This window comes from Lactuca saligna, chromosome 8, assembly GCF_052625555.1.
Source record: "Lactuca saligna cultivar CGN05327 chromosome 8, ASM5262555v1, whole genome shotgun sequence".
NCBI classification, from domain to species: Eukaryota; Viridiplantae; Streptophyta; class Magnoliopsida; order Asterales; family Asteraceae; genus Lactuca; species Lactuca saligna.
In genome coordinates, this window is record NC_136424.1 from 230,725,982 (window position 1) to 230,744,101 (window position 18,120).

An 18,120-nucleotide genomic window follows, 5' to 3' on the forward strand; every position below is an offset into this window, starting at 1 on the left:
CTTAATCGGTTAAGCCATTACTCCAACTTCTAGATCCGACTCTGTTAGTGTGTCTAAACCCATAAAGTCGAGACCTTTAAGCCTTGGCATGGCTGTAAAGGCTCCAACACTTCTTAACAACATTCTATTCCAACTCAAGGACCTAGATCTCATGCATGGTGCAATATTCACGTCCAAAATGTCATTTTTATGAGTCTACAACTCCAATAGATCAGAAATATGAAGGATCTAAGCTTATGGAGGCCGTTTGCACAAAAAGTCTCCACCTTTGGGATTAAAACCCTAGAAAATCATACTTGAAGCATATAACATGAACCAAGTGACAAGATCCGAACTTTTTACATGATAATGAAGCTTTAACCCTTGCAAAGCTCAGATCTACGCTTGAACACCACTTCTAGTCTTTCCAATGAGCTATTCTTCTCCTTTGCAACCTTGGAATGGCACCACCAAGCTTAGAATACACACAAAATGGCTAAAGAACGAATGCACACTCTTTTTAGGGTTTCTCTCTGAGGGATGGTGGCTGAGAAGTCCAGCCACACATTCCTTTAATAACCCTCCAAAGGAATTAGGGTTTTTAGATCTGGACCAGTTATGCCAAGCGTAACCTTGGGTACGCCCAGCGTACCTAAGGGTGGACGCGTCCAATAGAGGCGCGCGAGTACGCGCAGCGTACACCTTGTACGCCCAGCGTACTCGCTTATCATGAAAACCCTAAAATGACAACATAACCAAGATGCAGGGCCAAATAGAAGAATACCTCGATTTCGGGCTGTTACAATTCTCTCCCACTAGAACCAGACTTCGCCCCCGAAGTCTCATACTGAAAACAACTCTGGATACTGATCCTGCATCTTAGACTCGGACTCCTATGTCAGCTCGGACCCCTTCTGATGTTGCCACTACACTTGTACCAGGGGTACTTCCTTGTTCCTCAGAACCTTAACCTTCCGATCCCTGATCGCCATTGGTCTCTCCACATAGTTCAGGCTTGTATCCACCTGAATATCATCTAATGGCACCACTGTCGACTCATCGGCAATACATTTCCTCAACTACGAGACATGAAAGGTATTATGGATCTGCCCCAACTCAGCAGGTAGATCCAACCGGTAGGCTACCCTGCCTACCCTAGCAATTACCCTGAAAGGTCCAATATACCGGGGTCCCAACTTGCCCCTCTTCCTAAATCGTATCACTCCTTTCCAAGGAGAGACCTTTAGGAGCACAAGGTCACCAACCTGAAACTCGAGCACAGACCGACGTCTGTTGATGTGCACAAAAGTACCCATTAATTTTGATATTTATAACCTAACAAACTTAGACTAACTATGCACTTATAGGCAGTGTACCTAGTCAGATTACAGTATAGCTTAGGTAAGTCGGGTGTCGATCACAGGGAACAGAGGATTAATTTAATATATTTGATTATAGGTTACAGGTCACACGAAAAGAATAAAAGAAATAGTTCAATAAATCTCAAACTAATAATTAATTAACAATTCTCGATAAACTAACAGGAAAAAAAATCTCTTCAGGTACTTTGGTTTGGACAAGTTACACCTTAAAAACATAGACAATTGCATACACAAAGTCATTTATTCATGTTCACCGATTCCTAAAATGATTAGATTCGCGTTCACTATAACTAATCCTTTAGCAAACAAGTCAATTCAAACAGTGATCAATTGGTTAAACTAACATGCTTCCTAGTGTTAAGTTCGTATCAAGCAAGACTTGCAAATATAGTTAATCAAATTAGACATTCAATTAACCTCTTGTTGATGGTCATCAAACAAGGCTCACACATTAACTTACTTATTCCCATGTTAATCCTAGTTTCACATTCGTTATTCCTAGACTTATAATCTCGATGGTCATCAAAATCATAAGAGACAAGTAATCAAGCATATGTCCATACAACTCAATTCACTTAACAATTAACAGCAAATAATTATCATTAATACGTAAGGATCTTTTAACAAGCTTGGTGAGATAAATTAAACACAAACAAACTATTCAATATAGCAATTAGTCTAATCATCAAAGCTTCATTCAATCATAAACACAAAGTAAAAGGTTTTTACACCCAAGTCAAAAACTAAATACATAATAGTAACACAATGGAATGCTAAACATGGTCACGTTAACAGCCCATATGATTACCGACACGTATCTGCTCTCCAATCCTTCCGATCTCTGCTCCCGTTAGCTTAACGGCCTTCCGGCCACCTCCTAGACCCTCAAAACGGCAACTATGAAGTTTTCTTGTTGCACAAGTCGAAGTGGAATATCATAGATTATCAAAATTTGTGGAATGATATGGGGTATTTATAGTTGATGGAGATGGAATTTATATGGAATATTAGAGTTGGATTGGAATAAGGAAACTAATGGTGGCTTAGGGATTAAGAAAATAAAAATAAGATAAGTGGAGCTTGGGGAATAAGTAACTTGGAGGGAATTTCCATCCAGCTTTTATGCTTCATCTTCAAGGCCGATTTTGGATAAGATAAGTGTCGAATTAGCCATAAAGTCCCTCTCACATAAGTCGTAGGAAATTTTGTCTAGTTTTCAGAACAGTTTGAACCTCGTCAATTGGACTTATAAGTCATCAGATATACCCGAAACACTGAAGAGGGTTCAATCTGCCAGCAATATCCTTTTTGCATCTTTTCAGCTACATTCTCTTCCTTTTGCATTCCAACTCCCATTTTTAACTGTAATTAAATATTTAAAAGCATATTAAGTATATTTTAGTTCTAAATAATAATAAAAATCCTAAAATATTAAGATATGTTATACATAAATATATATAAAAATACACATATCATCTGTCCGCATAACTCTTCTGGCGACTCTGCGCAGTCAACAACCTCTGCCTGACCTGCTAAATCTGCTCGATCGTCTGGAGTACAATCTCCGTGGTACCCATCACCCGCTGCCCCACCTCTCCCCAGCAGATGGGGGTGCGACACCTCCTCCCATACAACAGCTCAAATGGTGGCATACCAATGCTCGAATGATGGCTGTTGTTGTAAGAAAACTCCACTAAGGGTAAATAGGTGTCCCAACTCCCTCCAAAATCCAAAACACATGCACGTAGCATATCCTCAAGCGTTTGAATCGTCCGCTCGCTCTATCCATCCGTCTGCGGGTGGTATGCGGTACTGAAATGCAGCTTCGTACCTAACTCCTCATGAAACTTCTTCCAAAAACTGGAAGTAAAACGCACATCCCGATATGAAACAATCGGCATCGGAACCCCATGCCACGATACCACCTCCCTCACATATAATTCTGCCAACTTCTCCGCAGAAGAGCTCTCATTGATGGCTAGAAAATGAGCGCTCTTCGTCAATCTATCCACAATCACCCAAATCGCATCGACTCCTCTCGCAATCCTCGGCAATTTGGTGATAAAATCTATGGTAATCTGTTCCCACTTCCATTCGGGAATCTCTAGCGGCTGTAATTTACCGTGCGGAAGTCAACAAAAGTCAACCCTGTGAGTACGCGGGGCGTACTGCTAGATGTACGCGGGGCGTACATCGCCAACCCATGGATCGGGGTCTCCACCCAGTACGCTGCGCGTACTGGAAGTTACGCCCAGCGTAACCATCAGATTCTAACACCCTTCATTTCTGGTCTTAATCGATTAAGCCATTACTCCAACTTCTAGATCCGACTCTGTTAGTGTGTCTAAACCCATAAAGTCGAGACCTTTAAGCCTTGGCATGGCTGTAAAGGCTCCAACACTTCTTAACAACATTCTATTCCAACTCAAGGACCTAGATCTCATGCATGGTGCAATATTCACGTCCAAAATGTCATTTTTATGAGTCTACAACTCCAATAGATCAGAAATATGAAGGATCTAAGCTTATGGAGGTCGTTTGCACAAAAAGTCTCCACCTTTGGGACTAAAACCCTAGAAAATGACACTTGAAGCATATAACATGAACCAAGTGACAAGATCCGAACTTTTTACCTGATAATGAAGCTTTAACCCTTGCAAAGCTCAGATCTACACTTGAACACCACTTCTAGTCTTTCCAATGAGATATTCTTCTCCTTTGCAACCTTGGAATGGCACCACGAAGCTTAGAATACACACAAAATGGCTAAAGAAAGAATGCACACTCTTTTTAGGGTTTCTCTCTGAGGGATGGTGGCTGAGAAGTCCAGCCACACATTCCTTTAATAGCCCTCCAAAGGAATTAGGGTTTTTAGATCTGGACCAGTTACGCCAAGCGTAACCTTGGGTACGCCCAGCGTACCTGAGGGTGAACGTGTCCAATAGAGGTGCGCGAGTACGCGCAGCGTACACCTTGTATGCCCAACGTACTCGCTTATCATGAAAACCCTAAAATAACAACATAACCAAGATGCAGGGCCAAATAGAAGAATACCTGGATTTCGGGCTGTTGCAAAATGACATTTGTTCACCCTAGGCATGCCTGCCTAACTGTAGCTAGCAGTTCAGGTGTGGGATTGTCAGTCCCGAATAGATCTATTCACAAATCCCACGCTCTCTCTCCAGGAGACTCTGGTTATACTAAAAGGATTTATCCCTATACACCTAAGGGTACAATATTGAAGTAGCGCCTCACAATTCGCTATAATCTAGTTCACTAGCGAGAAAACAGTATAAAACAGTAATTATTCTTGAATAAATGCACTTTATACTCCTGAGGAAACATATAACATAAACTAAATCTGTCATAGTTTATACATATTCATCCATGAAATCTGATTGGGTAGAAACTACCTAGAGGGTTATCCCAAACTATACCCATTATAGATTATTAGAGTTGATATAAAAAAATGCTTTGTAAAAACCTTTCTGAAAGGGATGAAGTTAGATTTCCAAATTAAGAGTTTCCCTTATGCTCAACATATTACAAAAATAAGGGATAAAATATATGAATATGTTATTAAACATGGAAATCATTAAATGTATTGATAAGTTTAAAACTTAATAAAATACTCAGAGTTTGGCTTGTATTCCCCCCTGAAAACATTAAAAACACGGAAAATGTATGGGTATGAAATCACTGTTTGACGTGTGATTCGAATGTAGGATCGTTAGGGATGTTGAGTTTCAAGTGCAACCTCGAGCACAAATGGACCCTATTTAGCATATAACGATGTATGGACATAATTAGTGTATAATACAACTAATCATGATAAGCGACACCCTACGGGACTAGGAAACACTTGGGACAAGTGTTACAATCACATATGATTGTATGAAGGGAGTGTAAGGCCACACAAAAGAGTGTGTGGTCGGAGTGTGTGGTTGGAGTGTGCTGCCGTACACAGGTGTGTGCGGTCATACACCCCACACAAAGATGTCTAAAATGCCAAATCTAGGGTGTGGCAAGGCTAGTTTCATGCCTAACTCGAATATGGAAGTCCAACTCTTACTTTGGAGGGTCTTTTAGGAGTGTACGGCCCATCTTATGAAGGTGTGCGGCCGCACTCCTTCAAAGAATGAAGAACATGATGATTCAAGGCTTAGATCCACAAGTCCTTCATGTATGATGAGATAGGTGATGGAAAACTCATGTTTTTTAGGCCTTGGGAGGGTTTGCGGTTGAAGAATCTTGAGAGAAAAGGAGTAGTGTGCTGCCAAGGAGTGAAAGGAATGAAGGGAAGGGGTCTACCCTTTATATAGGGTGGGTGTGTGGTCCTGGGGGGTGTGTTCAACCGTACACTTATGTGTGCGACCGCACATTCCTCCAAAAGGGGTGCATGGTCCGGTTTTGCTACTATATGCCTTGCTGTCTCATTCCTAACCTTAAACTTGATTGTACCCATGCTTAGAATACTTAAATGAACCCTTAAACAGTGTTAGAAGTTAACAATGTTGTCTTAACATTGATTGAATTGACTAGATGTACAATGAGAAGGTTCTGGGTTGTCACACATTCTCAGGATTTTGTGACAACCCGAAATTTCTATCTTGTACAACCATTCACTTCGATCAAAGTCAAACTTGTTTTTGCTAACTTTTAGCACTGTTTAGAGTCTGTTTGAGTGTTCTAAAGCCTAGTACCTTCAAGAGCTAATTATAGGAAGTATACTCTAGAGTTCAATGTGCAACATTCAAGTCTCAAAACTCCAAGAATTGGAGTTTACGGCCGCAAACTCTATGGTATATATATGCCACTTAGTCATTTTTAGTCACTTTTACCATTTAAGCCAAAGAACTCATTCTCTCTCAAGTATCATCCGATTTTTCACTAAGATCTTCAAGATTGTAAGTGTTTCTTCCCTTGATTTGTTGATATCCTTCAATATCTAGTGATTGTACATGATTTCATCCATGAAATCTCTTCATTTTGATAGATCTTCAAGTGTTCTTCATTTCACCAAGAACACACACTAGTGTTCTTGGACCTTAAACACCCTTACAAGCTTCTTATAAGTAAGTACACTACTCTTAGCTTGTTATATGCTTGAATCACTTGTTAAACACTTAGAAAACATCAAGAAACTCAAGAACATATGTTGTTTACGGCCAAGGCAATCACCTTGGGCTGTAAACACTAATAAGTGGTGCATTTGTGCCACCATTCCTTCCTAAGGCTTAGACTTGAACCTAGAACACTTCCTAATGACTTGTAAGACCTTCAACATCAAAATGGTACAAGATACCATGAGTTTACGGCCGTAAACTCATTAGGCCATAAACCCATGGGTCGTAAACTCATGGGGGTTTACACTTGGGTTGTAAACTCCAAAGTGAGGCCCAACAACCCTAAGATGCAACTCTTTGTACTTCTAGCACTTGAATCAAAGTGTTTTCCATGTCCTAGGGTGTCTTTACTTGCTTAATTAGTTGCTTAATCACTAATTAAATACATATATGTGTCATTATATGTTAAATAGGATCCGTGTGTGTGCTCAAGTCTTCACTTGACACTTAGCATCCTATACCACTCGTTCATCCAAACCACTCACTACATGTGAGTTCATACCCCTAAATCTACCTTTTAAATGATTTTAAATGCTTTTATGGGGGGGGGGGGGGGTACAAGTTTAAACATTATAGTTATTATATCAATCACATGTGATTAATAACTACCAAACAGTGGATTTGCTATGTTGTTAGCTGTTTTATCAATCAACCTACTTCAAAATGTTTATTAAACTCTTTTACATGTTAAACTCTTTATAAAACTTGTTCTTACATAGCAAACCCTTTCCTTTAACTCTTTTACACTTATATATTGTCAAAACCATGTCTAATGCATATATAATTATATAAGTAAGGTTTGAAGGACTTAGGACTGATAAGACACTTTACTTCATGTTCCTTGTTTGGTTGTGGACTTAGAGTACCTTGTTGTTTGTCCGAGGGTCGTTTGATCCTTATTTATATATTATGTGTATATGTATAAGACATAAAATCTTTTATCTCAATTCAATACATTCAGTTATACAAACAACTCTACTAGTAAACTATAATAGGTATAGTTTAGGAAGATACTACTCATTACTTCTAGTACAATGAAGCATACAAAGAGTCAGTTCATACATGAGTCAGAACATACTGCATGAGAAACAGAACATACTATATGAGAAACATACCATACTATATGAGAAATAGAACATACTATATGAGAAACAAAATATACTTTATGAGAAACAGAACATACTATATGAGAAACAGATGATACTTTATGAGAAACAGAACATACTTTATGAGAAACAGAACATACTATATGAGAAATAGAGAGAATATACTACATGCTAGGCAGAGAGAATATACAATACTCTAGTACAATAACCATTGTTCGGGGCATGGCATCACTGCCATGGCTTGATTTGTATCCAGAGTCTCCTGGAAGGAGAGCATGAATTTGTGTATAGATCTATACTGGATTGAATATCCTACACCTTGTTGTTCGCTACAGTGGGACTTACAAGTCTACGAGTGCCAAATGTCATTTCTTCCGACGTCTTTTATCGTCGCGTTATTAGTCAAAAGTATGGTGCAACCATTTCACATTATACCTTAAATAACAGTTGGTTTAAGGTAGTTAGTACATCAGTAGTTACTATAATATAACACTACAATACTTTATTATTTCCCCATTGCATTTACATTGTGATTCTTCTCACATAAAGGATAATGTAAAAACTATATTTTTTGGTTAATGATAGTCACACTTGGGAAAATATACGCTCTTACAAGAAACAAACATACAGAACATTTGATGCCTTGGTAGAAGGCTACGTTTAGTAGAAAATATAGGATTTTCTAGGAAATACAAACATTTACTACAAACATTTACAAACTTATACATCAGACACTTATAAACATTTCATACAAATAATGACATGTAAGGTCGAACCTTATAATATGATGATGTTTGAAACTAATTCATCAGCATCAGCGTCAGCATCAGTATCAGCGTCAGCATACAAGATGTTATGTATATATAGTCTTACGTAACAGATTTAGTATTTATCTTGTTTCCATAGTTATCTTGTATTAATTAGCTGTAGCATCCCTGATTTTTAGGGATTGTCTATAATAGTTCTATATAATCTTTTGTACGGGTTTGTGAAGGGGTTGTCTTTCACAAACCCTAATAGCCGCTTTGTGAAAACAATAATCTCTTTGTGAGATTATCATTCTTAGTGAAAGCGCTTTGTGATATTTCGTTGTTCTGTTCTTATTATTAGTCATTGTTTGATAAATCGATTGATCTAAGGTCCTTACAATTGGTATCAGAGCAGGTTTCTTTTATCAAACAAATGGCTTCATCCTCTTCTTCTTCAAACTCATCAAATCATCCTTCTGCTAAAATTCCTCCGTTTGATGAAACAAATTTTGCTATGTGGAAAATAAAGCCTCTCTATGCATTAGAGTCGGTAGATGAAGACATGTTGGACATCATCGAAAAGGGTCCATATGTTCCGATGTATCAGCCCCTGAAAAACAACGTTCCTGATGGTGCCATGAAGAAAACACCTAGAGAAAACTGGACGGCAGATGACAAAAGAAAGAATGGTCTAGATGTTCATGCTCGGGCTGCAATCAGCTATGCTTTTCCATACAATATCTTTGGGCTGGTTCAGAATTGCATCTCAGCAAAAGAGATGATGGATACACTGACTGTATCTTTTGAAGGCACTGAAGAAGTCAAGGCTACTCAAATAAATGATCTAAACAGAAGGTATGAACACTTTTTTGCAAAGAAAGGTGAAACCCTGACTCAAACCTTTAACATGTTTAGTACTCTTGTTAATGATCTGCGGAGACTAGATCAGTTGAAGCATCGAACTGTTCTAGTGTAGAAGTTTTTGGATTCTCTGGGTGCAGGTTGGGAGAACCATGTTGATGTGCTGAAAAATAGTGAGAAGATAAACACTATGGACTTACAAAGTCTCTATGGAAACCTACGATACTATGAGGAATCCAAGCTTCAGAGAAAGGAGCTGATGAAGGATTCTCAGCGTGAGTCATCAGTAGCTTTATTCTCAAACAAAAAGCAAATGTCAGAGTCAGACACTGAAAACCATTCAGACACTGATTCTTCTAAAAGTGACACTAATGATCTCGAAAAGGTTGTGGCTAGTGCGGCTTTGATTGTGAAGACTTTTGAGAAATCAGGCCGAAATTTCTCAAAGTTTCAGAAGAAGATGAGTGGGAAATCTTCAAAAAGATCAGACGCTGATAAAAAGCATGGTACTGAAAGGAAAGGGAAAGCTCAGTGCTTTAACTGTGGGAGCGTTGATCATTTTGCAAAAGAATGCAAACAAAGAACCCAAAGCTCAAATGAATACTGGAAGCAGAAGTACAACAAGCTGGTTGAGAAACTGAAAGCAGAGAACTTGGAACATAAAGTTCTTGTCGCTGAAGAAGACAAAATGGAAGACTGATGAGGAGTCATCAGATGATGAAGTTAAGTGTCTGATGGTCAAGATAGAAGACACTGATGAATGTAAAATCAGCAACAGTTCATTTGATGCTGATATGTCTGATGCAGTGGAAAACTCCAGGAAGCACAACACTGATTCTCTTTCAATGTATCAGGTTCAAAACTTTGTTTCATATTCAATGAATGAAAAAATCAAAATGCTTGAGTATTTGGGTGTTCTTAATTCTAAGAAGAATCAAACCATTAGAGATATGCAAAATCAAATCGATCTTCTTAAAACTGAACTATCCTTAAAAATTAACATTATTGACACTACTGAGGAAAATCTAAGAGTTACTAGTTTATCAAATTCCTCACTATCTGCTGAAATTGATAAACTTAAAGACCTCTTGAACAAAGAAAAAATTGTTTTAAAACTTTGGGCTAAATCTCACAAGAATGCTAATTATGTTATTTCTGCTCAAATACCTCATTCATGTGAGAAAATCCTTGGGGGAAATTTTGCTGAAGCTGAAAACGTTTACAAATCTCAAGAAAAAGAATCTGAATTTTATTCCATGAATGAATTAAAAGATAGTTTCAAAAACACATTTGTCGGCAACACCTTTATTAATCAGTCTCTCATTGATGAACACTGTGTTACTGACTCTAATGGTGTTACTGAGTATAATATTGAAATTACTGGAATTGATCCTACTTCATATCCTGCACATCTTGTAAGACCAACTTCTCTCACTGAAAATATTATTGCATTTCCTATCTCAAATGGAGTGTTTCATGCTGTTCATGAACAACTTAAACAATATCCTGATTGCAGTGTTTCAGTACATAAGTCTAAATCTGATACTGATGTCAGCTCCTCACCCATCACTGATTGTGGTTCTTCTGACACTGAATTCTTTAGTAATTCAATGTTAAATAAAAGGACTCAAAGTTCTCTCGGTGAATCCTTCAAATATAAATGTGTCAAATCTAGAAATGTGTTTACCAAGAAAAAATTTGGTACTAGAATTTGCTACAGGTGTGGTGACTCGACTCACAAAATCAGTGAATGCAAGTTTGACAAAACATCATTAAGAGCTGATAACATCAAAGTTAGAAATGAAAAATGGACTCTTAAATCAAATTCTTTAAACTGTCTTCCTAAAGAATGCTATAATATATTATCAAATAACTTTGTGAATGACCCATCTTCCAATGGGTCAATGTGTTCTAACTAGTTTCTCAGCACTGCAGGGTCAGGAGCATCTTTGGTACTTAGATAGTGGTCGCTCAAGGCATATGACAGGATGCAAGTCTCTCCTGGAAGACTATGTCAAGAAAACTGGTCCTATAGTAACAAATGGAGACAATGGAAAGGGGACATCTTTGGTAAACAAAGCATATAGAGATCAGACATCACTTCATCAGAGACAATGTTGAGAAGGGCAAGGTTGTTTTACAGTATATCAAGACTTCCGATCAACTAGCTGACATTTTCACTAAGGACCTGGATACTCAAACTAATGCTCACATCATTGGCGAACTTGGAATGATCACTCTCGATTGAAAAATTGTTTTACTAATGTTTGTTATTGTCTTGTACACTAATGTTTTTTTTGTACCGATGATGATGCGCTGATGATGTTTAGCATGCTGAGTACACTGTATGATCTCTTATCTCTTTCTCTTCTACAAATCTTCTAAACTAAAGTTGAATGATTCACTATATTAAACCATACACTGATAACAACTTGAAACTCTTTGCCGATGGTTAGACAAAATACCAAGTTCTATCACACGCAACTATCCCTTCTTACCAATCTTACACTGATTTTGTGATTCGGTGTGACAAAACACATACTGATGAGAATCTAATAGTCTTTGCCAATGGTTAGACAAAACACCAAGTTCTATCACACGCAACTATCCCTTCTTACCAATCTTACACTGATTCTGTGATTCGGTGTGACAAAACACACGTTGATGAGAATCTAATAGTCTTTGCCGATGGTTAGACCAAAAACACCAAGGTCTATCACACACAACAATCCTCTCTTTACCTTCTTCTCACTCAGTGTCTAATGATTCAGTAAGAAATACCACTCACTGATAAAGACTCGACAGTCTGTGCCGATGGTTAGATAATTAAACTAGTATCTATCACACGCACCAATCACCTTGCTAACCCAACACAGGAAAGTTGTACCTTGAATTGACGACAAACTATCTTTCAGCATGTACCTCTCAGTGATAACAATCTCAGCACTTCCGCAGTCACTGATTGTAGTTTCCTCTTCGGTACAACGACTATATTTACCCAACGTCTATTTTTTGATTTGATAGTCTGTCAAGATACGCAGTTATTTTCGATGAAGATAATCATTACCTTTTTTTACCATTGCATTCCTTATTTAAACCTTTTTACCTCTTCTCCAAACCTTTTTACCTTCCTCCAATCTTCTCTCACTCTTAAAACAAAAAAAACCCCTAGAATCCTAAACCTCTTCAATGGCGGCATCACTGTTCACCTTCTCCTCCACCTCAAGAAGAGTTGTCCCAGCTCCAAACTCGCCTCCTCTTCCCATATACATCAAAGCCACCAACGTAGTTTTTAACCATGATATTCCAGAAGTTCATCGAGGTCTTAGACTTGATGATTTTGTTAATTTCTTAGCTTCCTGCCGACTCCGATACGCAATCAGTGACGTTCCATCAGAGTTCTTTCCTGAACAAGTCTATGAATTCTACTACATTGCAACAATTAATGATGAAAACAACGCCATCTCCGGGACTATTGGCCGTGGAAGACACTCAGTCTTCATTACCGCTGACCTCCTTAGTGTTGCGCTCAGGTTACCAATCTTTGAACCATTCTCAGAGCTTCCATCTATTGAATGCTGTAGAAGTCTCTTTGATCAACTGGGATACGATCACTCTAAGGCTGGTACTCGATCAGCTCTCATTCTGCGTCAGTGCATGACTCCAGGATGTAAGTTCTTCACTGGTGCTCTGTGTAAGTGTGTGGGTCACAAATCTCGCAGTGGTGATCAACTGAGCACGTATGAACAACAAGTCGTTTGTTCCCTTCTTCTCAACAAACGCCTTGATTATGGGGCTTTCTTCTTTGATCAGCTTGTCCAACTTCTTCGTGCAAATGTACGCGCTGATCATGTCCCCTTTCCACGCTGGATTGCTCTTGTGCTAGATAAATTTTTTGTTGAAGCTTACTATTCACATTCTGGGAACCCCATCCAATGCCCTCGCATGTCAGTGTGAATGTATCAGGATGATCCATTGGACACCGATATCAGCATCTCTGATCGGATGAGAGAATGGATCGCAAATCCATATACTGTTCCTTCACTCACCGCTGATACTGATGAAGGAGCTGATGATAACAACGAAGATCATGTTGATCAAGAAGTTGAATCATAGAATGGTGGCCATCTCTCCCCTCAACTCTCTCATCATACTCTCTCTGATACTGAGAGAGGTCACTCAGCTCAAGGGGAGCCATTATTTCAAGGGGAGCAACCATTCCAGGGGGAGCCACCATCTCAGGGGGAGCAACCATCCTAAGGGGAGCACCCTTCTCCGGGGGAGCAACCTCGCTCACCAGAAGTTCCAGGTACTTCATTTCTTCGCATACCGACCTCAGCATTTAATGAGCTTCTGACACTGACTCGGGATATGAGTCAGCGTCTTCTACGAATTGAGGCTGATGTCCAGCAGCTGAAAGATATTCTCTTGCCAACTCCTTCCCCTGGCCCACAACATGGTGATGATCAAAAAGGGGGAGAAATTGATGATGATCAAAACGAGGGAGACACCGAATCTGTTGATCTTGAATCTGCGGATAACACTTTATTCCAGACTGAGCCACCATAGCCGATGCACGAGTATGATAGACCAGCTGCTGACGAGTCAGATAGACCTGCAGATACTGAACAGATTGCTGAAGATAGTGAGCATGATGATGAGTGTCAGATGCTGGACATGAACTTCATTAATCCCACTATTCCAGCTCAAGGAGAAGCCTCAGAGGATAATGAAGATGAACATGATGATGAATGTCAAATGCTAGATATGAAATTCATTGATCCTATTATGCTAGTCCAAGGAGAAGATTCAGATGTAGCTAGTGAGGATACTCAACCTCTATCTCGCAAGCGCAAGGCAGCAGATACTGAATTGGCTTGTTCACACACTGATACTTCTTTGCCTAAAAAGAAACCTAAGTCCATCGTCAGCATATCCAACTTGGCAGCTGAATGGAATATGTCTCCTGATCAAGTTAAGCAAATTCTTGATGAAGCCAATCAAGCTCAACTTCTAAAGAATATTGCTCAAGCTGATGAATCTCTCATTCAACATCAACTTTAGGCCAAAGGATCCTTTGAAGCTTAGTTGCAGAAGTTCTTGGAATATCAGTCCAAATCCAAATCTTCCCAGCCTCTTCCCAGTAGCAGCAAGTCAAGGACTGAAAATGTTCTAGACAGGATTGATCGAAAGAGGTTTCAAGATGTTCTTAAACGATGAGTGAGCAGTGATAAGATCATCAAAGTTAAAGCTTCTAAACCTCGTAATGAGAAAATTCTTACATTACTGATCACTCGTCAAGGTCCTCAACATCCATACACTGAAGTTGTCAAGAGGGATGAGCTGATCAGATACGGATATTCTGAATGGATGGAATTGCTCGAATTAGCATCCAAACAAACTTCAGCTCTTTCTTCAGAACTGACATGTGCTCTCCATCTACTGATCAAGAAAGTTCAACATCTGGATCTTGTTCCCGTGAAACACTCTCAGCAGCAAGGCCAAAGTTCCTCAGTTCCTAGAATCAGAAGGACCAGGTTTCAAGTTGATAGTGAAGATGTGTTGGTTCTAAATTTTGGTGCTGAAGGAATAAACAACTCTCTTCCTATCGGTGTTGAGCCGGTTCAACATAAGTTCATCTATGTTCCTGAACATGGAATGTTTTATCTCGATAAAAACAGAAGAATGTGCTTTCAGCGCACCACAGAAATTCCAAGAGCTCCAACAGCACATCTCGTTGGCCTAAGACAAATGTGCATGAGTCATCAAGATCTATCTGGAGAGTTTCACATACTAATTGCTATGGAGCTGCTGAATAGAAGACAAGAGCTGCTGGATAGTCCTTACTGGCCTGTAAAAATAGAAGCTGAAGCTGAGTATGAAGAATTTTTGTCCAGAGCTGTTCTTGAATAGTTGTTGTTTTGAACATCATCATATTGGGGGAGATTGTAAGGTCGAACCTTATAATATGATGATGTTTGAAACTAATTCATCAGCATCAGCGTCAGCATCAGTATCAGCGTCAGCATACAAGATGTTCTGTATATATAGTCGTACGTAATAGATTTAGTATTTATCTTGTTTCCATAGTTATATTGTATTAGTTAGCTGTAACATCCCTGATTTGTAGGGATTGTCTATAATAGTTCTAGATAATCTTTTGTACGGGTTTGTGAAGGGGTTGTCTTTCACAAACCCTAATAGCCGCTTTGTGCAAACAATAATCTCTTTGTGAGATTATCATTCTTAGTGAAAGCTCTTTGTGATATTTCGTTGTTCTGTTCTTATTATTAGTCATTGTTTGATAAATCGATTGATCTAAGGTCCTTACATGATACTAAATTGCTTATGAACTCACCAACTTTAAAGCTGATAAACTCTTTTAAAATAACTTGTATTCTCAAGTCATCAGTAGACAGGTACCGATGCCAGGTTTTAAGAAGATGGAGCTCGTTCAAGACTCATCTCTTATTTTGATTTACATTTTTGGTGTCTTATAAACTTCATAGAACACACTTGTATTAAATTATATTATTAATGCAATGGACGATGTTGTTGCTTGTTTACTACTATGCTTTGTTGTGATATTGTACATGACGTCCTCCACCCCCGAATTTTTGTACTGTTCCGGTTTTGGGGTGTGACAGATTTTGAGAAGACAGAGCAGCTTAGAGTTACGTTTTTTAGTTTATGCTACATTTTCGGTGTCATTATACAATGTTTGAACGCTTATGTAAAATTTATACATAATTAATGCAATGGTTGTTGTACTTTGATTACTATGATGCATGTGTTGTGATACTTAACATGAAGTCATCCACCCCCGGACGTTTCCGCCGCTCCGGTTTGGGGGTGTGACAACAGTGTTGCTCCTTAACCTAATAGAGCTAGTGACACAAGCCATAACAGTTGCTTTTGCTACATGGCTTTTAGATATGAAAAAAATTTGATTCATTTAAACGCCTCAATATCTCAATTGGCCATGATTCTAGAATTTTTGCACAAAAGCTACATATATTAACTTTTGTGGATAAAATCTAATTCCTTGTTGATACCTCGTCTTATTTAGCATGAAATCATACATTAGCCTAATTTTTTTTTTCTAGGATGCAGTTTCTCAAGGAATTGCTGGTGTAGGCTTTGATGTTGTGCAATACGGGTAATGTAGTTGTAATCATTTTTTCATTTATTTTTATTATTTTCTTTCTGGACATTATCTACTTAATTATTTTCAGAGATGTTGATTGATAATTTGTTGATAATCTGTTGATAATTTATATACATACCATCATAATGTTGATTGCCTTTCTATTGGAACTAGATGGATGTTATTTGGTTATGACACACATAAATATGTCCATGTTTTTCTTAATTTTTGTTTCTTTTTTATATTTTTAATGTTTACATTCATAATTTTACTACCAAACAGGGTACAAGAAGTAGAGAAGAATATGTGGTAGCATGTAAACTACAAATTAGATCCTTTCTTTTTAATTTATAAAATTAATTGCTATAGGGTGCATTTATTATTCCATTACGAAATGTCATTTTTCCCCGTTTCATTTGTTAATTTTCATTTCTAAGCCATAAATAATGTCATATTTGTCTATCTGTTTTGCTTTGATGGAATAAAATATGTGATTGAATATCATATTTCCCTGTTTTATTTTTCAATTTTCATTTCTAAGCTATAATGAATGTCATATTTAGCTATCCAATTACCATTTTGTGTATTGGATCAATAAGCTCATAATAATTTCCGAGATTTGCTTTTGTAAAGATTTAGTGAATCTATATAAGTAAATTGATCTTTTAAATTTTTTTTTATGAGGAATAGGCAATTCTATCATTCTTTATTTAAATTGATGTTACGTTGTTTATGTTTGTTGATAGAAATCAATGGCATCGACAATTCTACCCTTGGTTCTTTACTACCAAGTCGACCTAAAAAACGTTTGCGTTCAAATATTTGGCTTATAGCAAAAAGACAACCTTCTGAGGTATATTAAAAACATTTAAATATAAAAAAGTAACTAAATAATAAAAAATAAGATAGTGATTATTGCAAAATTCCAAACCCCCAAACCTTGCATTATATCAATTCCTCTTAGCTTGTAAGTGAAACAAAATAATGAACTTACATTACTATTTGATTATTGCAAAATTCCAAATCTCAAAACCTTGCATTCTATCAATGGCTCTTAGCTTGTAAGTGAAACTAAATAATGAACTTACATTACTATTTTGTTTAATTTCTATAGTTGTCCTTAAGATTAGGGTTAATATCACTGTAACCCAACCAATTATTCGGTTTTGGTTTAAAAGGTCCCTAATGTATTTTTTTGGTGGTCTAGGTCATTAAACTTATATGTGACCTGTTAATTATACCAACAATCTATTTTTTACCCGGTTTTACCGGTTACACCCACAAATTGAAGCTCATTTTCCTTGTAAATCTCTAATATGAAATCCTTAAGTATCTGGGCTATTGTTATCGTCGTTGAAATGGTTGCTGAAACTTTCCATGTTTTATTATAAATTTTGATGTTGTATGATGCTACATGCTATCTACCTTCAACCATCGTCTTCACCATCCACTCCTGTCGAAAATTTATCACTGGAAATATCATCCAACCACATACACCACCATTTAAGGTTTCTTCGACAACCACCTGCTCTAGTCGAATCTCCACAGTGAAACACAGCCTACCGAACACCATCTGCACACACACCTGCAAACTCAGCCATCTTAATATCACAAACTCCACCATTTTAACCATCAACTACATTTCCTCCTTACACCATCGAGCTTTATATCACCGGGGAACTACCGAGAACAGCTCGAAAGCCACCGATGAGGAGACGAGAGCTATTTGCACTTTTTATCCTCCATACAATCCTTACAATTTAATGCTTC